The 27,746-nt window shown below is 46.1% G+C and overlaps 1 pseudogene; it reads left to right on the top strand.

The window, feature by feature from the left end:
- The first annotated feature begins 214 nt into the window (after nt 1-214).
- LOC142591592 (uncharacterized) lies at nt 215-16,821 on the top strand (annotated as a pseudogene).
- Nucleotides 16,822-27,746: the final 10,925 nt, after the last annotated feature.

The following is a 27,746-nucleotide window of genomic DNA, read 5'->3' as shown; positions in this document are numbered from 1 at the left end:
GTCCGTCATATATTGTAGTACGTATCCTGCCCCCAGCGCAAGCATGCTCTCCTTGTAGCGGCCATCAATGAATACGGCTCGTTGACAACTCAAGGAATGTGCGGGTGAAGGGCGGTTCTTGACCTGAGGGAGCAGTAAAGTGCTCCGCAATCTGAAGAACCACGAGGAGTACTTACCGGGCGTTATTACATAGTGTAGGAACAAATTATTCACGATGAAGTCGCTGCTCCGATCCCTCTCTGAATGCCTTGAGAAAGAAGACCAACGGTGCCTGAACACCTGCGCGGACCACAAGGAAGCAATAAGCAAGATGCCGGTGGCCACCTACACAAGGCTCAGGCAGCGGTCAGTGGTCACGGAGGTAAACCTTGTGCACGCGTAAATCTTTTAGGCTCTGTAACTTGTACCAACTTCCTTGTAAATATGCACATAACAAGTGAAACATTTAGAAACAACAATCACTTTTTATTGTGCCTGCAGTGAAATATGCCGTTTATAATAATGGTGTTCATAATGTATATGTATATAAAAGCATAATTTATTAACTCTACTTCCTTGCGCATGACCTTTTTGTGGTTTTATTCCTGATATACTAGTCACAGCTTGCCGTCATGCCTGTCGCTAAACTCACTCACAAGTACCAGTCAACGCGTAATAGGGCCGGCTCATGTCAGAATGCTGCACATGCGCACATCCCCAGCAGTTAGTATCGTGTTTCGGCTAATTCACCAATTTTGCGCAATGTCTGTATTCATCTGACCAGTCTTTGGGCTTGTAATAGCTACCTTACCGCTGCCTGCAACGGCCGCGACTAGGACTGTGCGATGGCGTAGGTGTGTCGACGACGGCGAGAAAGTTATACGACTGTTGCCAGTCGTCGTCATCGTCAGCCGTCTTAAAAAAAGAAAAATAGTCGCGATAATGTCGCCAACTCATTTGTTTACACAGCTAAATTCATCCTGAGGCATTGTTGTAGTAGTGGGTGTTAGACTGAAGTACAAACCTAGCAGAGTCGCAAGACAAATATATCTGAAAAAGTCATCTCCAGGGAATGGATGTGCCGCCAAAAATGTTTGTATTCACTTTTTATACACCCACGAAAAGTAATGAATATCAAGGGTGACCAACAATGCAAACACCCGCAGCTGCTACCGTTTAGCAGCTCGCGCTCACCAGCCGGCGGATGTCAGCGTCGCAGACGACGTGGCTGTCCTCGCCGCAAGCGGGGGCCCACCGAGGCCTCCGACTAGATCCATTTTGTGCCCCGCGCGCTTCAGCATAGAGAGCCACAGGCAAGGGCAGCGCTGGATGTGGTTGTTTTTGTCAGATCAAATTTCAACAGGGCTTAGAAAGTTTGATGCTAGCAATTCTTTGTCTGTTCTTTTTGAAGATATATGGGATATTTAGGGAAAAGCCAAGGGTGCCCAGGTATCCCTAGATGGATGAATGGGAAAGCATTGCGACGTCTTCCCGATGAGGACTCGTTTTTCAAAACGTAATGGTATTGTTCTCACGTTGCCTTAATTGGATCATTTATCGCATCACGTGCTTGGGCCTCGCTCGCCTGGACGTCCAAAGGAGCCGGGAGCAGCTACCGACTAAGAAGTGGAAGGTTGGTTCATTGGAGCGTGCGACATAACTCACCGAAATAATCGCACCGACTGGCAGCGTTCTACGTAAACCGTCCATCGGGGCGGTTTGTCTAGGTGACCACGGGACTTTATTGCGGCAGCAATTATATGGACACTCCAGGAACATTTCTGCCGTCAGCATCGCCGTCGCCGTTAGGTTCCGTATGAGTGAAAGTGTATGAGGGTATGAGGGTATGAGGGTGAGCCGGCGAACGCGGTTTAATCTCGTATGCGTTAGGGCCGATTTACGCTCGAGCCGCCCATCGCGGCAAGCCGCACCGCACGCGTGCGGTCACGCGAAAGATTGCACGTATCAAGCACTAACGCATAAAGATCGCTTTACAATGTGTAAGGTATACACTGTGCACACTGTGTAAATGGTAATTTGTGCACAAGTGCTGGATGCGTGCAATTTCTCGCGCGACCGCAAGCGTGCGGTGCGGCTTGCGCACGCGTGCCCTCTTTTGTGAGGCGCGAGGCAAGAGGGCTGAAGCGACGGAGGAGGGTAATTCTTCTCCGGCAGCTGCCAGGGATCCTCATGACCTCCTCGCCCACCTCTCCGTACAGAGTGGAGATGTTGGGGCGTCTACTACGGCGTTGCCCACGCGAATCCCAGACGCTGTACGAGATGCCTTTGGCGGGAGCCGCAGCAACGCGTTGCCGGCGCTCGTGTGTCTTGAACCGTGGTCTTGAAAGTAGAGTGGACTAGACGATGGTCGGAGTAGGCCGAACGGCGCTCTCTCGCTGAGGCGCCGCATGTGGAAAAATTTTGCGACGGCGCTGCGAGCGAAATGTATAAGGCGCGCTTCGCGGCTTGCTTCGCGGCATGTTATACGTAACTTCGCTGCGGGCACTGAGACCGGTTGCGCGCGTACGCTCTTATAATAGTGCTTTATTTCCACTGCAAATATTGATTAACACAGTTCTGCCTCGTGTATATATTTCAGGCATGTGTTATACAACACGACGTCTTCAATTTCGTCGTTGTATAGTGCGTCGTCTGCTAGCGAGCGCGCGTTCGTTGCGCGGACGCTCGCGGCCCCCAGTTCTTCTTGCAAGAATTCTGCGCAGTAAAATTTTTTATGCTTTTACTTGTATTGGTGCGCCCGCGACTTTTGTTGGCCGGTACCAATTGTAGTTTTAGCCAGGTGAACTGCTGTTTTTAACATTGTGTTCTAAATGTTACACATAACTTTTTCCCACAGAGGCCGCCTATCTGCAACATGAAGCTACGAAAGAATATTTTATTGATAACGTATTATTTTAAGCGCTCTTCTTGTCGATGGAATATTGATCAGGGACAATGATCAAAGAAAACAATACTATAGTGAAATAAACGAGGTTCATCAACTGCGCTGCGCGAAGAGATGCAAATGACCAATGTACTTCTAGGTAAATCTAAGGGTACATTTATATATATAACCGCGACCCATATGCAAGACAAAAATTATAAAATATTCTAAATACGCTGATTGAGAAAGTGGGAACTCCCGTCCGGAGTAAGCGTGTTTCTTTTAAAAGCTGCACCAGCCACAGGTGAACCAACAGACTTTCCAAGAAAAGCAATCAAGGCAATTATTGGATGTTAATAGGAACAACAGTGTTAGGTGCCTACGTACTCAGACTCAATCGGGGAGGTCGGGATGTTTTAACCAAGGTGATCTCCGCAGCCTGTATAGCGATCTCTTTCAACGTGCTAGCAGGCGAAATGATGTAGAAACATGAGGCGCTATAACGTAGAGCTTTTCCAAACTTTTCTATTCCAATTCTGCAATCAGCCCTCGGCGATTCGACAAAAACTTTTTTTGATCATCCCCACTTCTCCTGTCTGTCACGCGAAGTCACGAAAACCGGGATAGCTCTCCATCTGATATGACGTGTACACACTGATTATGCATGATTGGCCGAACAAAAGAAAAATAGGTATTTCTGAATAGACGCCTTTTCGCCATTAGCCCTCGGTTACGGGTCAAAAGTTTCCGGGCTGCAACCACTTCACCTTTCTGTCATGCGACGTCACGAAATAGCGAAACTCACCGCGTGAAAGTGATGTGTACGCGTTAAAGACGCATTAATATGCTGAACAAAATTGATTGTTTTTTTTTAATAGCCGCAGGCTGTCCCGTTCTGAAAGGAATAAAAGACGGCTGCCGCAGACCCCTCAGGCACTGGCTATACGCACCTGCCGGAGAGCATGGGTTTATTTGCGTAAAATAAATGTTTTAGTGTGGACGCGTAACGTTTTCGAGCACTTTCGGCACGTTTACGACATCGCTCCGCCCACTCTTCTTCGCTGAGGATCCGTTTTAGCGACATTCTTAACCTTCCGTTGCACGCTGCGCGATTTTCGACCAGCCAGCGCAAGTTAAGTGAGGGAAAACGGACCAATCGCAGGCGCCTGCACCACCCTCTTCACCCGGTTACCTATTTTCAATGGGCTGGCTCGGCCCCATCGAATGCCTCTCCTCTTAAGCGTGGCCCTCTCCTCCTGGCAGCCAAGTACAAACGAAAAACCGCTCAATGTAGGCAATGTTATTCGTTTTTAAAGCAAAGAATATTTATCTCCTACAAGTTGAGAGGGCGTTTGATCAGACAAAACTGCGGGTCACCGCTCGATGCTTACATCAGCGCAGTAAAACACGTTGTGGGGCTAGTTGTTGCATAGCTTTCAATAGATGATGCGCCAATAGAGACGGCACACTAAGAAGGAGCAAAGACAGGACAAGGCGCTACTTGCAACTATGTATTTAAGTCAAGGGGACCAAAAAAGTCTACACAGTACAAGACTGTCGAACGTAAGGTTGCCACTATGTGCCTCGAATTCACCCGGAAAAAATTGTGCTGTCATGAGGCAGAAGCAAGCTTTGACGAACAGATTTTGAAGTTGAGAAAGGCTGGCTTTACTTGTTTGGTTTTAGGCGCAGTTTTAGAGGCGTTATTGAAAAAGGTGAAAAAAGAAAGAAAAAGAAGTGAAGAAGCTCAAACATTCGAAAAAAGCTAAACCAGCGATGATACCGTATTCTCATAAAGTGGTGCATAATCTTAAACACGTCGCCGTGAAATACGAACTTCCTGTAGCTTTTTCCGCGCCCCGAAAACTTGCTACTTTGTGCCACCTGATTGGTTCTGATGACTCTAGGGAAGTAGGGTGATCTGTTAAACATACAAACCCATTCGTTAAGTGTGAAGAATGGGTCGTATTCCGCATACCGCTGAAGTGTGGGAAAGAGTATACCGGCCAAACTGGCCGATGTATTAATGAACGCCTGTGGGAACATAAGCTTTCGTTGAAAAATGGAAATGGTTCCAAGTTGCTGCTTCATTGCAAGGTCTGCGGGAATGAGAATAAACAAGTATGTGAAGCAAGGCTTCATGATACAAGAATCATGTTTAAACGTAAAGATTCTGTGGCGCGTGAATTGTTGGAGGCCAACCAGATTAAGAAAAGAGAGGACGCCTGTGTCAGCACCCGTCTCTGAATATTTACACAAACGAAAGCATGCTTTTAGACAAGTTTTTGATTTTCATTAAACGCGATTCCCTTGATATATATCTTCAGTGTTCTCGCACGTGCGTATTCAGATAATCAGTGTTCGTCTTTCTCGTCCCCCTCTCCCCATGGCTATATAATCAGCCACCTTTGACTTCAATAAAGAGTTGCAAGTGGCGCGTTGTCCTGTCTTTGTTCCTTCATAGTATGCTGTCCCTATTGGCGCTTCACCTATTGAAAACTTATGTCAGCGGTTACGCAAATTTGACGTCAGGAGATTGGAATAAAAACACATTAGTTTAGTTTTACGTTATATGACCCATATAGTCTAATTGAATGATATTTGCTATTCCGATCGTACTGGACTTCAAAATTCACTATTAAAAATTATTGAATAGCCGTTTCCGTACGAGTTCCTCAGACAATAAACGCACGGGTGCTAATTGATTCTGGTGAACAAGTTCTTATCTGTCATTCAATATAAACGCCCCGTTTTGCGACAGGCTGTAAATCTGCAAACTTAATTCAGGCAAGGAAGACACCTTTTTTACAGTCTCCCATGTCTGCGAGCCTGTAACCCATTAAAACTGGGTGCCCAATGTAGTACCACACTTCTTCAACGAACACGGCAGATTTACAAATACGTTTATGTGTATGTGAAGCATGCCCTTCCTTTAAGTGCTTCAGTATTGTTCTTATGATAGTTCACCGGATAAGTGAAAGCAGACGTTTATATTGCAGAAGCTGCTTAGTTGAGCGGATTTGCAATCGAGAACGGCACTACATTGAAGGTATGAACTTTAATATAAGCGTAACATATTTTTCTCAGAAATTATACTCGAGAATAATTTCTTTCTTTTACACCCCTAGGAAAAAGCCGAAGGACGCAGCTACCTTCTAGTCTTTGCTCGTTCTTCTTTAATTGAACAAATTCTAGCGTTTTAAGTCTGGCGATATGCTTACGAGGCACGCGGTTCAGTTTTCACCACCTGGGGTTCTTTAACATGCAACTAAACAGAATTACGAACTACAAATCGAATTCCGCGACCTGGTTTGGACCCGTGGGCTCGAGTTTAGCATCGCAACGCCATATCCACTTAAGAGCGAAGGTGTTAAGGGCTACTTTCCCTCGTATCGCGTCCGCGTGCAGAAGAAATACTGAAGATACTACAATGCCAGGCCGACCCACGGCGGAGGTGTCGTAGGCGTTGAGCACTCCACATACGTGGGTCGGTCTGAAACATAGTACAATACCGGGCCGACCCGCGGCGGAGGTGCATTTCGCCATTAAGGGGCCCACGTGCAAAGATTCGCTGGTCATCCTCCACAGTGTGGAAGGGCACTGAGTTTTGTTGTTGTTTTTAAGAATGAACTAGACATAAAATTTCACTCGGCTTACGGGCGAAAGATTACTAGATATAATCGCTACCTAGAACTGTTTACGGCTCCCGAGTGCTATACTAAAGAAAAAAAAAACGTGCCAATTACTCCGCGTTTTGTTACTAAAGGAAGACGGAAACATGAATGATATATTGCACTGCAGTTTTTTTTTCTTCTTCTATCAGGGTACTTTCCGCAAATCTAAGTACAGGGCGCCGGACGGGGCCGATATGTTTTATTTGTTGGAATCGGCAAGCAGGACGTTTACATATGTTTTCTGGTGGCGCTTCGTAAGACATACTGATGAAAAACTATATATGCGCCAAAATACACACGAGGGATACATGCTGCTTGAATAAGAAGAAAAATATCCAAAGGGAACCGTACAATAAAACATAGTAGAACGAAAGGCGACAGTGCGGCCGCAATGCACGCGCAGTCACCGAGCAGCATTAAAAATCACTAAGATGAAATAACGAAGAGAAAGAAAGGCATGCATTCCGAAGGCATAAATATATGTCGTATCCAATTATAAACACCATTTGTGCGGTCTGATCGGAAACAGTAGCGCGCGAAGTAGTACGAACCACCCGGCCGATCAGAATCGCCAGCAGTTTACAACGGCGCGACCTTCATGTGGTCCTATCCAATTCGATCGCATGCAGCGCCGGCATAGTATTTTTCGTCGTCGCGGGGCTGCTGCTCTGTCGGCCGAAGCGAACGGACGTGTCGTCGGCGCGCTCCGCAACCACCGAGACGACGCGACCTTCACGGACCGCCCTTGCCCGAGCCGCTTTCGCCGGGAGTTATATGGGAAGTGGCTTTCTCGCCGTTTCCCACCGACTGCCTTCTTTCCCGGGACCTTTCTTGCCGCTCCCCGCGCGTCTACAGCTCTGAAGCAGTTCGAACGCGGCTGCTTTTGCCGGGGCCATAGCTGCCTTGGCGTGTTTTCTACACTATGAACCAAGAGCGCCAAGCGACCAGCTCTTCCGAGGCCCATGTTCTAAACCGGCGTGCAAAGGGCCTTCGGCCAATTCACCGCTCCGTTTCGATGGAGAATTTATCTACCGCAACGTCATTTTCCGACGAGCAGGAGACGCACTCGGCGACAGAGAACGCCGGCGCGCGTTCCTCAACAACAACGAAGACGCCCGAGGTGGATACCGCGGGAGTGGCCGCCGATCCCATCGTCGCCAATTTTCCCTCCTAACAGCGAGAGGTGGACACTCCGACCGGGGAAAGGATAGAGGAAGATGCTGCCCCGAGCATTTACGACGACAAAACTGACGACGACGCAGGTGGCTGTTGGAAGACAGTCATACGTAAGCGACGCATCCGTCAAACGCACGCCAAGACGCAACCCTCCGAAAACATCTTGGGCATTCCGGGTGCCTCTCAGCTTACCGTACGCAAGCGCAGTCGGAATAAGAACCTGCCTCAACTTCCTTTGCACGATGAAAAGATAATTCTGCGGCCTCACGGAGGACTTTGTCTCGATAAGTGGGCGCGCCCAGAACTCGCCAGTGCTCTATGGAGTGCAGCCGGCTTGACCACCGAGGATCGCCAGGACATCATATTCCGACTGCGACCTCAGCAGAACTTGGCAATCATCAGCACACCCCAGTCGCACGTAGCCGACGCATTGTACAAGGTGAGGGAGCTGAAGCTCTATCCCATCACGACATATTTTGCGGCCCCAGACAACTCATGCAAGGGAATTGTTCCTGGTCTTTTGCCCGGTACACCGTCTTCCAAGCTAGTGGATGAGCTTGTGGCTCCTGGAACTCAAATACTTCAAGCACGAATGATGGGTGAAACCAACGTTGGGTTGGTAACATTTGAATGACTTAAAGTGCCTCGCTACGTGCGTTTCTACACTCTAAACACAGTAACCTATAATGCAGCTTTTGTGCGCGAGTAACTTATGAAATAAATGTTACAAGTGGTTTGTTTTCTTCTTTTTTTTATATTTTTGTGCCTTCTAAAGGTTACAACATCCAACATGCAAGCAATCTATAGGTCACCATAACAAATGACGCCATGGAACCTTCGCGCCGTAACCTATGAGCAGCTGGGTAGCTTATGTTTCTAGAAGCAAGGAGTTGCGCATACGTAGAGAGGACGTTTGTTGCTTGAAGTGCGCAAATATATTTATTTCAGAGGCAGCGCGGGTGTGGTTTTGGCCACAGGATAAATGTTATTATACTACAAACTCTTTGTGACAGTCGGCCGCATGAGCTCATTACTGTCGTTTTGGATGACAGTTACAAGCAGACTTGAGCGTGATTAAAAGTCTGACTTCTGCGTCGAAAGAAGCGCTGACATACAACGCAATGGTAGTATTTTGCGGCTCAGTATGCTACAGCACAGCTTGATTATTCGGTCCATAAGTGAGTTGCAAAACGAGGTCCATGCGCTATTTATTCTAAGCCCGCTCTCGCAAATAAATTTCATTTTTACAGGAAGAAAAACTAGCACAGGGGGCAGAGACACAGTAGATACATAAGACGACGAGAAAAACAAACCGTCGTTATCTTTTTTGCTATACTGTGTCTCCGTACTCTGCGCTGGTATAAAATTCCTACAAACATGCACCAACTCGTTCAGCTCTCCACTTCAATTGACGTAAAATCGCAATTCATTCAATTAACACGTAATATCCTCGCATGATCCGATACAGCTTTTGTGTCTTCTTCGCCATGTAAGCCGAAATGCGTTAAACACCGTCGCAGTTAACGTTCTAATAGCACAGACGGAGAAGGGCAGCACCTGAGAGGGCGGCAGAAAATGTAACCGGATGTGCGAGGCCGAGTGCGCAACTCGACGGGCTGTTTTGTTACATTGTGCCGGCCCTTCCAATATTTCAGTCGACATAGCGAGTCGGAATTAAGCTAAAATGAGAACAGCAAGCACGCGAGAAACAGGTAACTGTAAGGAGAGGTGCCCAAAATATCGCACGACGGTCGCTCCGATACGCGCCAGGCGCGCAGGCGCGAAGAAACCATACGGCGGGATGGCGCCACGGCGCAGGCGCCGCCCGCGCTGCTTTGTACGCGTCGTTTGAACGGTTGAAACCGCTCGGCCAGGCCCCGCACACTCTCAAGTTCAACAAATGGCCACAGAGGGCGAAAAAATCGACCGCGCGCTGCTGCTAACAAAACCAGCATAGTAGAATCGCTTCGGGATCCTTACGTTAGTTTCAACATTTTCTGCTAGAGGCGCCGTAATAAGCGCAATTTTATCTTACAAACTTTCTCTTACAATTACCGAAGCATTTTTATTACATAAGAAAGAGGGCGAAATTATCATTGCTAATTAGATATTGTACTCTTTGTAAGTAAGTTTATTGTTTCTTTCTCACTATAAACGCAAACAGCGTTCAGCATCATCGATCTTTCACGTGACCTCTGGCCTGGATTTAAAAGTTTTACCGGTATTTTCGAGTGCATGGGGGCACGGATTCATTCGTTCGTGCACTCAGACTGGTTGGTTCTTTTTTGCTAAAACTACTTTATTGCGCTTTGATGTCTCGCGTTATTTAACCTAGGGTGAAGTGACGGGTTTGCAGGCGGACATGTAAGCCCGAAAGTTGGGTTTCGGTCGTGAGCCATTCGGAACACGTCTGTATCGAAACGGGAGCTGGATTCTGCTGCGGATGACAACGGCAATAATGGTGAGTCGTTCAATGCTGCTGCTTCAGTCGTTACATAATATTCGTCTCATTAACTAACAGGCAGGGACAAGTTAACGACCTAGATGCTGCACAACATATGGCAGTCGGGATCCTCCGTTGCTCTTTTCTAAATAAACCGTTACTTGCGAGGCTGTCGTTATACACACACAATCGCGAAGGAAAGAGCGATTTGGAACGCGCGTCTCATTTTCCATCTTATTGTAGCCGTGGCCGTAGGTGACTGGGTAGCCTTAACAATATACATATAAAACTTTTTTTTCGAGTCCGCCGGCAACTTCTTTCCTCCACAAAATTGAATAATCCTTTGGTAAAATGAAGTGAAAGTTACAGAATTTAGTGTATTAAACAGTTGCAAGCTTGATAATTCACTCATATTTCGTGTTTGTTGGTTCCAAATGTTCTTGCTGTTCAGTTTGGTTTACCGTGGGGCATTTATTTTTGCAGTAGTGAAGCAGTGCATCACGTTCGTGCAGAAAAATGATGCATCAGTTCTAAAAGCTTCATGACTTTCATGCATTTGCTTGTGGAACCAGCAGTGTGATCTCTTCCAGTGTATAAATGAACGCACAAATGTTCTCATTTGTGATCTTAATAATACTTAAGCTGTTTACATGCATTCTATAGTTAGGCAGACATAAATTTATGGACAATAGCAACATTTATTTAACGTGCTGCTTAAGCACCCTAGAACAAACAGGGTACAATTGCATATGTTCTGTAGTTGCAAACCATTACAATATACATGTCACACCTTCTTGCATTTCATATTGCAAAGTTGTGCTTTTTCAATTTTTCATTCAGTCAAAATTTCTGTTCCAGACATGCAGTAATGAGGATGGCACCAGTATGAAGCAACACACTCCACACACTAAACAAGCTGCTGCCTGCTACAACAAGGCCATTGTGTGGACGTTGGCTGCTACTACAAGGTAAACAACATGTGGTTCAGAAATAAATATGCCTGATATATCCTGTATTGGCTTGTTAGTCTTGAGATACGTGTCATTTGTTTCCAGTAGATATGAATGTTTGTTCATGTTTATGGTTCAGTATAATTGGTTCGAACATAAAAGAAAACACACATGAGTTTGGCTAATCTGTGCTGTATCTCATGTGTCACCATTCTGCCCCAACAGAGTCCATGCCAAGCATATCTTGGTCATCACAGGAGCTCCTATCAACACCAACAGAAAGGGTCTGGAGCCGAATCTGCAAGGCTTTTACACCATGAACAAAGAAGCGCATGCAGAAGACTTTGCATGAGATATCAAGTCTGCAGAGCACTGTGTCAAGACTGAAAAGAGCTTCAGCCACCATTCCACCAGCACGGACAAATTGGCTCAGTCATCCAGGTAACTGAAGAAGGACTTCCTGGAAATTCTTCTTCAGATGCACCTGCAACTTCTGATCAAGCACGGACGTCGCTGGCCAAAAGAGTTCCGTCAGTTTGCCCTTAATCAGCTTCCTGGCCATGTCAATTCCATTTGTGCCAAGTGTAATTTTCCTTCCATAAATGCAAGCTTTTTCATTGCCCATTCTCGTTAGAGATCATTCATCCTCATCCAAAGATAAAGGTCAACGATTCTTCGCTGATACGTAATACCAGTCACTGCCTAGTAGCATAACATATCTGTAGCAGTACCATTTAGTGTATGTTGTCATGCACAATGCCTCTCCTGAAATAGCTGATGCAACATCGACATGTTTCTTGCATTGACATACGCACCATTTTCTATGCACCATTTTACTTTTCTTGATGTTTTTGGCCTTCAATGCTTGCAGATCAAAGTGGCTTCTCTCTTGAATGCAAGCTTTCTCATTTTCCATATTCCTAGTCTCATTGATTTCTCTTCTTCCTCGATAGCCTGGGTCTTTGCGCAAGCTACACTGATTATTTGATTGCAGAATCTGGCTTTGCTGCCCCACTTCGTTATGGTCGACGTGTTAAATTTCTTGGATGTGGGGGCCTCGTCAGTTGCATTGGTAAGCAGTCTCTCGAGGTAAGCATTTGCTCCTGCAGTCCTCACAGCGACATAGACTCCCAGTATACACGCACCGTAACTGGTGCTCCCGTTCGTTCTTTCCTGCTGCAGCCATGGGCAAATTGTACTTGTGGCCTACCTCGGCCATGATTTGCTCAGAACTGAGACCAGCATATGTGCTTACATGGTTCGAAGTGTATGAAGTTGATAGCCGTATGGGTGAAAAGGCCCGCAAAAATGGCTGCCGAAGGTGATGCCCACGAAAGCGACTTGTCCATATTGAGACAAAGTGGGACACCAAATGTGAGCCACACATTAGCGGCCCTCGACAGAAAAGCAACGTGCAGGTTGGAAAGGAGTTAACGCTAAAATGTCGGATAGTCCATTTCGGAGTGTTGGTTGCGGCAGCAGACGCCTGAATCACCTGATTGCTTCGCAATGGAAGTTGCTCATCTTGAACAGCAACTGTCGGTTCAAAACATGTACGACGCTCTGTCCAATCTGTTTGTACTGCTGGTAGTCTCTCGTTACCAGACCACCACATGCGATGAAGGCAAGGAATATGCCTGTAAGTAGGCGGCTGAATGTATCTTAAGAGACCCGTGTATGTGAATGCTCACTGTTGCCATATGGTTCGTAGCCAATGTATAATGTATTCTCTGAACCTCATGCATTGATTGATTGCTGTTTAATTTCGCTGTTATCTTACTTGGTTAGCGTTGCCGTGTTATGTTTTTCGAATATGGCGGCCAGATCAGTTGCATTGAGAAGCAGTCTCTCGAAGTAAGCATTTGCTCCTCTAGTCCACACAGTGACAGTTGCTCCCAATTTACACACACCGTGACTCGTGCTCCCCGTTCAGCCTTTTCTGCTGCAGCTATGGACAAATTGTGCCTGTGGCCTTTCCCGGCTGCAATTAAGCACGAACGGAGACTAGCACACGTGCTTACATGGTCCGACGTATATGAAGTTGGGTGGAAAGGCCCGCAAAAGTGGCTGATGAAGGTGATGCCCGCGAAAGCGACTTGTTCATATTGAGACCATGTGGGACACCAAGTATGAGCCACACATTAGCGGCCCCCGAAAGAAAAGGAATGTGCACGTTGGAAAGGAGTCAACGCTAAAATGCCGGGTAGTCCATGTCGCTGTGCAGGCTGCGGCAGCAGATGCCTCGTTCACCCAATTGCTTCGCAATGCCAGTTGCTCATCTGTAACGGCGACTGCCGCTGCAAACAGGCGGGAGACTCTGTCCAAGCTGCTTGCGCCAATGGTTGTCGCTCGTTACTAGACCGCCATGTGCGACGACGACGGTGAGCCGTTTACGAGCTCGCGTGAAAGATTCCAGCGTATCTCGACATACAAATTTTATTTGTGCTATTGCACGAGAATGTACACTGTGTGTCTTCTGCCAATACATGGGTTGCACCAACGTCACATCCGCAAGCCAGGAAACCGGAAACCGCCATGTTTAAGAACACTTGCTGCGGAGATCGTGCTGGGACGTGTACTCTGCAGTAGTAGAAGACCGACAATTCCATATTCACGATGACAATTTGTGCCCTTTTTGGCTCCAGAACGAGAAGCGATTCTTCTGCTATCAAGGACAAGGCACAACCACACATTGGACTGTTTAGTTTGCCCGCGGTTATTAAGAATCAATGTGAACGAACAAGGCTCTTGTCTGAGCAGCGCCGGAGCGTTTGGCTGGCAAGGATAAATAGAAAGGACTTGAAGAATGACAAGTATGTCCGTGTCTGCGGTCTTCACTTCGTCAAAGGTAAACGAATTTTCAGATTACGCCGTTTATAACACTAACTCGCCTGGCCGCTTCTCTTTCCTGCTGCCGAAATAGTTTGTTTACCCGCGGCGTTCACACGACTTTTTCTGAAAGCGCTAGTCAAAGCTCTGTAGATTGCCAACTGTGCGCTTTAAATTGCAATTAATACACGGTACATGTGCAGCTAATGCATTTGCGTGTGTGTTCTTTTAAAGGGAAGCCTGCCAATTTGATGGACGATGGAAACTGCTGCCGAAATTGTTTGTTTACCCGCGGCGTTCACACGAGCTTTTTCTGAAAGCGCTAGTCAAAGCTCTGTAGATTGCCAACTGTGCGCTTTAAGTTGCAATTAATACACGGTACATGTGCAGTTAATGCATTTGCATGTGTTCTTTTAAAGGGAAGCCTGCCAATTTGATGGACGATGGAAACTGCTGCCGAAATTGTTTGTTTACCCGCGGCGTTCACACGAGCTGTTTCTGACAGCGCTAGTCAAAGCTCTGTAGATTGCCAACTGTGCGCTTTAAATTGCAATTAATACACGGTACATGTGCAGTTAATGCATTTGCATGTGTGTTCTTTTAAAGGGAAGCCTGCCAGTTTGATGGACGATGGAAATCCGGACTGGGCACCGAGTCTGCGGCTGGGCCACGGCCGTTATGACCGCACTACTGTAGTCGCATCCGCGCGTTACATGCGGTGTAAACGGCGACAGCAGAACAAGCCACATGCTGCTGCAGTGTGCAAGCCGCCCGTGAGGCCTGTAACGCCACCTGAGCACGCCATAGGCTCGGAACTAGAGCCTGATGAGCTCACTCCAATGGGCCCCATTCTGGAGTCTACTACAACGACAGGTTCGTGTGCATATGATTCCCAAGCATGTTAGTCTAAAGGTTTCTCAATTTTATTATGTCCTGAGTTTCACACTGACAGGCAATTCTGTTGATCTGCTTCTTTTTCCAGAGGCAGAAGTCCAAACTGAGCTCACGTGCAGAGACCTCCAATTGCTTGAAGAAGATTACCGCAAACTATCCGTTGAGCTGGCAACGGTGAAACAGCAAAAAGAGGAAATGGAAATGTTGGAAGCGTCCTTGCGTGAAGACCCCAACAAAGTGTCATTCTACACAGGTCTTCCAAATTTTGTAGTTTTAATGGCTGTGTTCAACCTCCTAGAGAAGTTTGTTAAGCACACACCACAAAACTCTTTGGTAAAGTTTCAAGAATTTTTAGTGTTCTTAATGAAGCTTAAGTTGAACCTGCCATACCAAGACCTTGCTTACCGCTTTAATATATCAGAATCGACCGTATGTCGGATATTTGACAAATGGCTACACGTTGCATTTTGCAGACTGAAGCCTCTATGTCATGGCCCTCAAGGCAAGCAATAAGGAGGACAATGCCTCAAGCCTTTTTTGAATCATTCGGAGAAAAGGTAGCGGTCATAGTCGACTGCTTTGAGATCAAGCTTGAACGGCCGTCATCCCTGCAACCAAGATGTCAGACTTGGTCCCAGTACAAATCTAGCAATACAGCCAAGTACCTTATAGGAATATGTCCTCAGAGAGTCATCACCTTTATTTCCGATGGTTGGGGAGGCAGGACCCCTGACAAACATATTACTGAACACTGCGGCATTCTTGACCATTTATCTCATGGTGATGTGGTACTGGCCGACAGAGGCTTTGATATTGCCGACAGTGTAGGCTTGTACTGTGCAAAGCTCCACATACCTGCATTCACCAAAGGCAAAAGACAATTGTCAGCAGTGGATGTCGAGGCAACGAGAAATATTGCCAATGTCAGAATTCACGTTGAGAGGGTGATCGGCTTGGTTCGTAACAAGTATGTCATAATGAAATCCGTTCTGTCACTAGAGTATGCGACTCTCAAACAGGGACACCAGTTCACACCTCTAGATAAAATCGTCAACGTTTGCTGTGCACTGACAAATTTCTGTCAATCTGTTGTTCCTGCAAATCCAGAGCCATGTAGCTAAGCTTGCCGAGTATGCTTGGTATTTGGAAAAGGCTATTCTTGCACGATAATGTGAGAGCGAATAGTCTAGAGGAATTTGAACTCCCACAAGTAACGCCAGAAGTAAAGAACGCCTTGGGAGCTATGCAAAGGGGGAAGGCAGCTGGGGAGGATCGGGTAACAGCAGATTTGTTGAAGGATGGTGGGCACATTGTTCTAGAAAAACTGGCCACCCTGTATACACAATGCATCATGACCTCGAGCGTACCGGAATCTTGGAAGAACACTAACATAATCCTAATCCATAAGAAAGGGGACAGCAAAGACTTTAAAAATTATAGATCGATCAGCTTACTGTCCGTTACCAGGCAGGATTCCGTAAAGGCTACTCAATAGACCATATTCACACTATCAATCAGGTGATAGAGAAATGTGCGGAAGATAACCAACCCTTATATATAGCTTTCATTGATTACGAGAAAGCGTTTAATTCAGTCGAAACCTCAGCAGTCATGCAGACATTACGGACTCGGGGCATAGACGAGCCATATGTAAAAATACTGAAAAAGATATATAGCGGCTCCACAACCACCGTAGTCCTCCATAAAGAAAGCAACAAAATCCCAATAAAGAAAGGCATCAGGCAAGGAGATACGATCTCTCCAATGCTATTCACAGCGTTTACAGGAGGTATTCAGAGACCTGGATTGGGAAGAATTGGGGATAAGAGTTAATGGAGAATACCTCAGTAACTTGCGATTCGCTGATGATATTGCCTTGCTTAGTAAGTCAGGGGACCAATTGCAATGTATGCTCACTGACCTGGAGAGTCAAAGCAGAAGAGTGTGTCTAAAAATGAATCTGCAGAAAACTAAAGGAATGTTTAACAGTCTCGGAAGAGAACAGCAGTTTACGATAGGTAGCGAGGAACTGGAAGTGGTAAGGGAATACATCTACTTAGGGCAGGTAGTGACCGCGGATCCGTATCATGAGACTGAAATAATCAGAAGAATAAGAATGGGCTGGGGTGCGTTTTGCAGGCATTCTCAGATAATGAACAGCAGGTTGCCATTATCCCTCAAGAGAAAAGTGTATAACCAGCTGTGCCTTACCAGTACTCACGTACGGGGCAGAAACCTGGAGGCTTACGAAAAGGGTTCTACTTAAATTGAGGACGACGCAACGAGCTATGGAAAGAAGAATGATAGGTGTAACATCAAGGGATAAGAAAAGAGCAGACTAGGTGAGGGAACAAGCGTGAGTTAATGACATCTTAGTTGAAATCAAGAAAAAGAAATGGGCATGGGCAGGACATGTAATGAGGAGGGAAGATAACCGATGGTCATTAAGGGTTACGGACTGGATTCCAAGGGAAGGGAAGCGTAGCAGGGGGCGGCAGAAAGTTAGGTGATTGAATGAGATTAAGAAGTTTGCAGGGATAAGATGGCCACAATTATCACATGACCGGGGTAATTGGAGAAGTATGGGAGAGGCCTTTGCCCTGCAGTGGGCGTAACCAGGCTGATGATTATGATTCCTGCGTACACTGTGCAATTTACCTGTAACAAATTTTTACCTGCAATTTTTTTACTGTACTCAGCATAGAGGCTGCCAGTTCTCTCTTAGCAGAACAAAACATTCCAAACATCGCACTGCTTGATTTTAGAGCAGACTCTTTCAAAATTTTTTGTCTGGTTCGTACTATCAGTGACTGAAATTATCAAAAGAGATTGTTCAGTGTTCCGACCTAGAAGTTTTGAAAACTCCCTTGCGTAATATTTTAGACTGTTTTGAATTTGTATGTTTGTGACCCAAATAATATGCATTTTGTCCGAATCTATCTTGCAATTGTTTGTTTGCTGTTTGCACCTGTCTGGGAGCACCATACTGTTTCTAGTTGCTTTGCTTGAAACATTTGTATTCCTGCTGATGCGATGATACGTTGATGTTTTGGATCTTACTTCTGGTTAAAGTATGGCTTTATTTGTGAATGGTATCAAGGAAACCAATTTTGTTCAAATGTTTTGTTAAGTTGTATTTTTTTAACCTAAATTCTATGACCTGAATTATCAAATGTCTGATTTTACACTATTTGTTTGTTTATGTGGTTTAACGTCCCAAAACGACTCAGGGTATGAGAGACGCCGTAGTGGAGGGCTCAGGAAACTTCGTCCACCTGGGGTTTTTTAACGTGCACTGAGTACAGTACACGAGCCTCTAACATTTTACCTTGTATTTCTATTTTACATTGCTCTGTAATCGCAACTCCTGTCTTGGCAATGCTGACAGTATGAATAAATAATTCATTCAGCACTAAGGAACAAGGACACAAAAGAAACATACCACAGGACGGGCGCTAACTACCCAATCTCTTTATTGTTGGCAGTGTGATATACTGATTGAAGCGTTCTCTTCATACCGCACTGACAAAGCAGTCTTGCCTAGTGAGCTCTGAAATCTGCATCACATCAAAGACAAATGCAATTGAAACCGCCGTTGCAACTTGAAGGGGAAAGTCCATGGACATTGAGAGTTACAGTTGTCTTTCAATCCTTCTGTCGTTCGCCTAGCTTGTACTCGGGCATAGAATAGTTTGATTGGTCCCCACATGTGTGACGGATGAGTATGACCTTCTGTTTCGGTGTGTGTTCCAAGAGACATTGCACAGCAGATCACAAGACACCATCTCGGAATGCATAGCGCCACTCGAGTAGAGCATTGTAGCAGTGGCTGGTTATGTGGCCAAACTTCTTTAGGAGTTTCTTCCTTTTCCACATGTGATCTTTCCCATACCATTTGTATGTAGCTGATGAGAGCTTGTCGCCATGCGATAAATCCTTCATTAGCTACAAGTCTGATTTGAAGTATCTTCTGCAATTGCTGACACAGAAGAACTCATGGTAACATATTTGTGAAAGCTTGGGGCTCTTGTTCCAGGGACTCTGCTAAGATTTCTTCAGTTGAGCACAGTCTGCACAATACCAGTGCTTCTGCTTTGGTGCCCGCTTTATTCCAATGCACGAGTAGTGGAACCATTTGTATGGGCAGTGTTCCCCATCACATGCCACCATTTTTCCTGTTTCTGGGCCTCGACAGTAACAGTACACAGATCTTTTAGCACTAGTGCCAGCCTTTGGTGTATCTTTTCGGGTGAAGTATTGTGAAAACATTTCAGGTAGCACAACATGTGTGAAAAATCGAGTTGCCAATTCCAGAATTCCTTGAAAGAATGCACAATCTTCCACTATTCTTTCAATATGTACAGAGGTTGGCGTCCAAACGACAAAGTCGCAGTATTTCACCGCACACATTGCCAGCTGTGTTTGGACTTGGTAGAAATACTCATGCGTCCTCTTTAAGCGAGGTCCTTCTGGACTAGCTTCCAGACAGAAATCTTTATTGCTCAATGCTGCTTCTAGTCCTTGTACTGCAAGTGAATAAGGGCATTTTACTTCAACAATGCCTTCACCGCAGCATAGACAGCTGACAATAGCATCTGGGGATGCTGCAAGGTGGGGATATTTGGCACTTAAACAAACGCCGGCCCTTCTTAGTGTCACATTGTTGTGGCATTGCACTGCATTTGCTTGGTACTTGGAGAGGGCAGCACTTTCATGCTTGAGTCCCCATTCTGTGGCTTCAGATGAAAACTTGTTTTTCTCTGGGTAGCAGATTCTTCTCAACAAGCTTATTGACGGGTAGTCCACGTTTGTCTTACACACACTCTTCATAACTGAAGCTGTTACTCGTCCAGCTCTAAATGCAAACCACTTTGCACATTTTGACTGCTCTCTTGTTATGGCTTCGACATGTTGCACCATATCTTCTGTTATCACCATTTTTTTCAAAAACTCTTCGGCTCGGCTCACCAGAGCAGGCAAATCCTCAGAGGCGGCCTCTTCACACATTAGGGTTCGAAGAAGTAAAGGCTCTTTTGCTCGTGGTGGATGAAAGAGAGAGCTATATTTTTCATGCAGAGTAAACAACGCTGGCGTCACTCCTGCATCTGCTATTGCTGAAAAGCACTGCTCAAGCTCTGCATCTGTCGCAGCTGGGATTGGCAGTAGCCTATGTGATGAAGGGGCTACATGTGCAGTAATAGTACTGTTTATAATGTTGTCCATCTTTTTCTTCTTTGCTTTTGCCGAAGAAAAGTCGATTTCCCTTAGCCTTCGGAATTCAACATTCCGGCTATGAGCTGGCAGCCATGTATTTTTCTTTTCAGTACAAGTAACGGAGTCCCTCAGCCTCACAGCTGTCTCTATGGCAAAAAGTGTAGCAGCAACATGCGAGCATGCTTCGCCTACACCTGCCATGCACGTGCAATGCGCTGTCCCGACAGTTCCATCTGCTTTGGCAAGAATCCACACTTTAAGGGGTACCTCCCGTAGGCGCTGAGAGTGGTTGACCTGAAATGTCAAACAAAATGATTTCAGCAAATACAGTTTTTGAAATGTGAAATGTCAAATAAACTGATTTCCACCAATACTGTTTTCGAAATGTGAAATGTCGAATAAAATGACCTCAGAAAATACTCTTTTTCATACGAACACTTTGCTGAGCACCAGCAACAGTTTGTTGTGTGGTTGTACGCCACTTTATCCACAAAATGTGGCAGGAGCACCATGGTTTCACTTGCGCTTTACAAGGTTCAGAAAAGCACGCTCTAAAGCAAGCAGTTGTGAAAGTAACTTTTCTAACAGTTGTGACAGTTGTGATGCTTTGCTGGTCATATGTTAACAATTTATGTACCATTTTCTAACCACTTGTTCTCAAGTTGCCGCTGTACGCGTGCTAGGCAACAAAATGGTTTCGCTCAACAACAAAAAAGAAACAAATCAGACTGTCTACAGGAACACACAGCGTAAATTTGGAGAAATAAGAAAAAAATGCGGAGCTTAACGATCGATCATTTACTAACCTCGCTCAAAACGATGACGCGCTCTGATGCCAGCTGCTTTGCTGCGATGCTCTTGACCCATCCGCTCGTAAAATAATTATGGCCTTCTAAGGATTTGTACGCCTTCATCTGCTGCAAAGTAACGTGACTTGTTGAAAGCACCAAGTAATTGACGATGTCGGCGTGCGTCACGGTGGGCAGCAAGTCGACGTTCGGCGTAGCATCCTTGCCGATGCACAGTTCATAAGGGTCGATGCCGTCACACATTTCGATCTTCGCTCTGTAACGTGCCCGAGTCGGTCCTACGAGCTCTTCAGAGTATGATGGACAAAGCGCGTGCAAATTTTCTTTCGTCATGTCGCAAAGATAAACCGAACGACATCAAGCTCAGGTGCGGCGGTAGGCGGTATAAGCGTGCGTCCAGACGCGGTCGTTCTCAAAGATGGCGCACGCGCGATTTGCAAGCCGGAACTGACGTCACGTGCAACCCATGTATAAAGTCGCACGTTCTGTTCACTCACTTGTGGCTTGTTTGTATGGGTGTCAGTAGAGGCTCTTTGGTCTCCTGGCAATTAGAACGCACCGGCTACGCGGCAGCCCAGGCATCGAGGCATGCCGCGTAGCCGGCGGGGCGAGTACGGCGCGTACGAGCGGATACAAGCGTACACGACCGGCGAATAGCGGCCATATTGGATAATGCTCTAAAAAAAAGCGCATTGCCGCTTCCTGTTTTAGTAGCACCATCTGGCGTCCACCTAGGTAAGTTCCATGCGCTGCCGCTGCTTATTTTCGAACCACTGCGGAAGGTACAGTTTCCCTTCTCTAAAGTTGTTCTTTATTCTAGGGCTCGGCTGAGCCGCGCCGCTTTCTGGCGGCGTTTCTTCTCTGATTTGTTCGCCATTTCGAAGTCTTTTGTTTTGTGTGTGCGCGCGACAAAATATGTAATGGCGCTAAGCAGCAGGGACTTGTGGGGTGTGCTGCGCGGCAGCTGCAACGAACCTTTTTGCAACTGTCGGCGGTACATCTTTGTCTGTTCGTCGGACGACTCGGCAGAGAACTCCAGCCGTTGCGACTATTGCAACCACTCTCCAGGTGCCCATGGCAGAATTGCAGACTTGGGTAAGGGCCCTTTGCTTCATAGCCGCATTTACGGCGTGCAAGATCTTCGTTCGCTTAATGCTTCTCAAATCGAGGGTATGCGTTGGTTTCCAAAGCGGGCTTGTTTACAGAGCTCTTTTTGTGAGTGCATTTCGAACATAGATGAGGTTTACTCTGTTTATGCGAGTGCAAGACTGACCTAGCTCGCGACACATTGGGTCGATATATCTGCTTATCTGTGATATACTTCTTTTAGCCAAGTACTGCCGCAGGTGCCTAGTGTCGTCGCGTGCGTTCTCTGAACAATATGGCGGTAATCCACAGTTATTTATACATTTCCTGTGTGCGCACGTGGTGGTGGTGCGCGAGATTTCTTGCAGTGATAAATGCGCACGCTTCCACCGCACGACTGTAGTACTAGTGTTTTAAACCTGATTTCTAGAACTCTGCGCGTAATTTTCTGCTTCTGAATTGATTTGTTCGCCGGGTACGATTGAAAATATGTGTGACACTACAGAACCATCCGCCATGCTTTATGCAGCACGTAAGCAAACGTGCTCGACTGAGGCTTCCGTGTAACATAGACGGCGTGCGGCGAACATGGATAGCCTGACGGAATTTCTCGTTATGCTGTGAACCAATTGCATCGCGTGTTTTATGTTGTATTCTACCTAGGTGGTTCACAACAAGAGAGTGCAGTTGTCGCAGTGCCGCATCAGAGTTCTCAGCTTGGCAGCTCGAAATATTAGTGGGTTCAACACACCTGATAATTTAAATTTCTGTGAAAAAAAAAGAACACCTTGCACTTTTGTGAAACCACTGCCCCTCACCTGCCGGTACTGCATGCGTGTGCGCTGCTGGTGATGTCTATGCTTTTGTATATTCACGAACACACATGCACATTTTCACATTTTTCTGCACCTTTAACATAAAAGCTAAAACAATGTAACCTTTGAATTTTTAACTTTCGCAAAGGTTACAAATGAAAAGGTTACTTTTTTGTTTATATAGGTTAAATGATTTTTTGGAATGTAACCTTTACGAAGGAATACAACCTTCAGGAAAACATAGGTTACTTGCTAGAGCACCTGTAACCTTTGGACGGCGCAGTGCTTCTGGTGAAATCCCTTATTAAAAATGTCGTTGGTGTTTGGTGAGGGCCCCGAAATACAGAACTTCCGTGGACTGCGATTTGACGTGCACGAATAATGCCCATCGAAAAGAGAGGTCTACAGACAAGACAGACAAAGATATTCAAAAATTCTCACCGCCTTTAATATCACTGATGACAGACATAAATACATAATGTACCTTAACCACAATGCCAACGCATACCTCCCACAACGACGCTTACTATTACACAATGTAGCCTGACTTCCTGAGTCTAGGCAATATAAAAGAAAACCTACGTTATACAGGTGATGCATATATGGTCAAGGCACTATATTTGTAAAGTAGTTTTCTTATGTAGTGAACAGGTATTATAGAGCAGATATCTTTCCCAATAAGTGCTGCATATAATGCACTATAAGTCTGAGCTCATATTATATAACTGTTTGCAGTGCGAAAAGAGGAGCCAGGATGAAGGCGCTGTGTAATAAAGCAATGTTCTCACATGAAATCGCAATTTCCAAAAAGTCCACAACAGATTGCTCCCCTCAAATAAAAGTGGACACTGCTGTCATGATGCAAAAATATGCCCACAATAAAAAGCCAAGCTTTACAATGAGGTATTAGGCCAGATTGACTTTTTTATGAATGCCGCAGTAAACATACAACTGCTATAAAAAGAGGCAATGTAATATTGTGACTGTAGACTTTATCATATTTCTGGCGAGACATTAAAGCAGCACATGTTGAAAGCTCAAAAATGGTGCTATAAGCACAGAAAACACAAAGACCATCAAAGCTTGTAGCCAAATACAAGATAAATGCAAGAGAGCCGTGATTTTAAACAACTATATAGTTGTAACATATATGTTAGCATATGCTGACATATATGTATGTCAGGTGCATGCGCGTGCAGTTTTTGGAGTAGCAGTAAAAAGGAGGTATGATGAAGCGAAAGTTGTCAATAATATTAAATGCAAAATCAAACTTTTGATATCCCTAGTGCCATCAGGGTTGAAAGCAGTAGAAATTTTAATTTCAATCACTTCACTAACAGTTGACCTGATGGCAAGTATTCCTTCCACGGTTGATAATTTTATAAATCAGTGACTTTCCATTCCCTACAGTATAGAATTAGACAATGCTGTGTTTCTCTTCTCTTCTAGCACTGAGACATAGACACGCACTCACAATGTTTTCCAACAAGAAATACTGAGGCAAATATTCACTTGTTACGCAGCGAGCATTCTTGAATAGCACATGGTGACCTAGGTGACACTCTAGAAACAAGAATTCTGTGTCTATGGTGCGTTTACGTTCAGAAATCACTAAAGCACCTGCACCACTAAACATGCAAAGTGATCGGCGAGTAAGACGCAGAGCTTTAAGAAAAAAAAAGCTTTTACAAATTTGCATTTGTATTCAACCACTAACCTTTCGGGCAACCTGGCTGTGGGCCCTGCTGGGGTGCTTCGGCCATTCCATTATTTTGCTCTGTGTGACCAAGGAAGAATACAGTGTAAAAAACGGGGTAATTTCACGACAAAGCGCGATATCATGCCATGCTATCCAGAGTCGCTGCCGCGGTGGAAGGAAGTGAGCTGCTACGACGGCACGGCTACGCTGCGGGGAGAGCGCGGCACTTAAAGGGACACTGAGGAAAAATAACAAATTCTTGTCGTTACCAAAATCTCATATTGAGCCTTCCATAGCTTTTTTTTTCGCTTGTCCGAAGCCGAAATACGCACTTATTCCTGAGAGACTAATATTTCGAGCTGCCAAGCTGAGAACTCTGATGCGGCACTGCGACAACTGCACTCTCTTGTTCTGAACCACCTAGGTAGAATACAACATAAAACACGCGATGCAATTTGTTCACAGCATAACGAGAAATTCCGTCAGGCTATCCATGTTCGCCGCACGCCATCTGTGTTACACGGAAGCCTCAGTCGAGCACGTTTGCTTACGTGCTGCATAAAGCATGGCGGATGGTTCTGTAGTGTCACACATATTTTCAATCGTACCCGGCGAACAAATCAATTCAGAAGCAGAAAATTACGCGCAGAGTTCTAGAAATCAGGTTTAAAACACTAGTACTACAGTCGTGCGGTGGAAGCGTGCGCATTTATCACTGCAAGAAATCTCGCGCACCACCACCACGTGCGCACACAGGAAATGTATAAATAACTGTGGATTACCGCCATATTGTTCAGAGAACGCACGCGACGACACTAGGCACCTGCGGCAGTACTTGGCTAAAAGAAGTATATCACAGATAAGCAGATATATCGACCCAATGTGTCGCGAGCTAGGTCAGTCTTGCACTCGCATAAACAGAGTAAACCTCATCTATGTTCGAAATGCACTCACAAAAAGAGCTCTGTAAACAAGCCCGCTTTGGAAACCAACGCATACCCTCGATTTGAGAAGCATTAAGCGAACGAAGATCTTGCACGCCGTAAATGCGGCTATGAAGCAAAGGGCCCTTACCCAAGTCTGCAATTCTGCCATGGGCACCTGGAGAGTGGTTGCAATAGTCGCAACGGCTGGAGTTCTCTGCCGAGTCGTCCGACGAACAGACAAAGATGTACCGCCGACAGTTGCAAAAAGGTTCGTTGCAGCTGCCATGCAGCACACCCCACAAGTCCCTGCTGCTTAGCGCCATTACATAATTTGTCGCTCGCACACACAAACCAAAAGACTTCGAAATGGCGAACAAATCAGAGAAGAAACGCCGCCAGAAAGCGCCGCGGCTCAGCCGAGCCCTAGAATAAAGAACAACTTTAGAGAAGGGAAACTGTACCTTCCGCAGTGGTTCGAAAATAAGCAGCGGCAGCGCATGGAACTTACCTAGGTGGACGCCAGATGGTGCTGCTAAAACAGGAAGCGGAAATGCGCATTTTTGAGAGAATTATCCAATATGGCCGCTATCCGCCGGTCGTGTACGCTTGTATCCGCTCGTACGCGCCGTACTCGACCCGCCGGCTACGCGGCATGCCTCGATGCCTGGGCTGCCGCGTAGCCAGTGCGTTCTAATTGCCAGGAGACCAAAGAGCCTCTACTGACACCCATACAAACAAGCCACAAGTGAGTGAACAGAACGTGCGACTTTATTGGCAGAAGACAAGCAGTGTACATTCTCGTGCAATAGCATAAATAAAATTTTTATGTCGAGATACGCTGGAATCTTTCACGCGAGCTCGTAAACGGCTCACCGTCGTCGTCGCACATGGCGGTCTAGTAACGAGCGACAACCATTGGCGCAAGCAGCTTGGACAGAATGTCCCGCCTGTTTGCAGCGCCAGTCGCCGTTACAGATGAGCAACTTGCATTGCGAAGCAATTGGGTGAACCAGGCATCTGCTGCCGCAGCCTGCACAGCGACATGGACTACCCGGCATTTTAGCGTTGACTCCTCTCCAACCTGCACATTCCTTTTCTTTCGGGGGCCGCTAATGTATGGCTCATACTTCGTGTCCCACATGGTCTCAATATGGACAAGTCGCTTTCGCGGGCATCACCTTCATCAGCCACTTTTGTGGGCCTTTCCACCCAACTTCATATACGTCGGAGCATGTAAGCACGTGTGCTAGTCTCCGTTCGTGCTTAATTGCAGCCGGGAAAGGCCACAGGCACAATTTGTCCATGGCTGCAGCAGAAAAGGCTGAACGGGGCGCACGAGTCACGGTGTGTGTAAATTGGGAGCAACTGTCACTGTGTGGACTAGAGGAGCAAATGCTTACTTCGAGAGACTGCTTCCCACTGCAACTGATCTAGCCGCCATATTCGAAAAACATAACACGGCAACCCTAACCAAGTAAGATAACAGCGAAATTAAACAGCAATCAATCAATGCATGATTGTTCAGAGAATACATTATACATAGGCTACGTACCATATGGGAACAGTGAGCATTCACATACACGGGTCTCTTAAGATACATTCAGCCGCCTACTTACAGGCATATTCCTTGCCCTCATCGCATGTGGTGGTCTGGTAACGAGAGACTACCAGCAGTACAAACAGATTGGACAGAGCGTCGTACATGTTTTGAACCGACATTTGCTGTTCAAGATGAGCAACTTCCATTGCGAAGCACTCAGGTGATTCAGGCATCTGCTGCCGCAACCAACACACCGAAATGGACTATCCGGCATTTTAGCGTTAACTCCTTTCCAACCTGCACGTTGCTTTTCTGTCGAGGGCCGCTAATGTGTGGCTCACATTTGGTGTCCCACTTTGTCTCAATATGGACAAGTCGCTTTCGTGGGCATCACCTTCGGCAGCCATTTTTTCGGGCCTTTTCACCCATACGGCTATCAACTTCATACACTTCTAACCATGTAAGCACATATGCTGGTCTCTGTTCTGAGCAAATCATGGCCGAGGTAGGCCACAAGTACAATTTGCCCATGGCTGCAGCAGGAAAGAACGAACGGGAGCACCAGTTACGGTGCGTGTATACTGGGAGTCTATGTCGCTGTGAGGACTGCAGGAGCAAATGCTTACCTCGAGAGACCGCTTACCATTGCAACTGACGAGGCCCCCACATCAAAGAAATTTAACACGTCGACCATAACGAAGTGGGGAAGCAAAGCCAGATTCTGCAATCAATTAATCAGTGCAGCTTGCGCAAAGACCCAGGCTATCGAGGAAGAAGAGAAGTCAATGAGACTAGGAATATGGAAAATGAGAAAGCTTGCATTCAAGA

This window comes from Dermacentor variabilis, chromosome 8, assembly GCF_050947875.1.
Source record: "Dermacentor variabilis isolate Ectoservices chromosome 8, ASM5094787v1, whole genome shotgun sequence".
NCBI classification, from domain to species: domain Eukaryota; kingdom Metazoa; phylum Arthropoda; class Arachnida; order Ixodida; family Ixodidae; genus Dermacentor; species Dermacentor variabilis.
The sequence above is the reverse complement of the archived record's forward strand: the minus strand, read 5'-3'. Positions and strand labels throughout refer to the sequence as shown.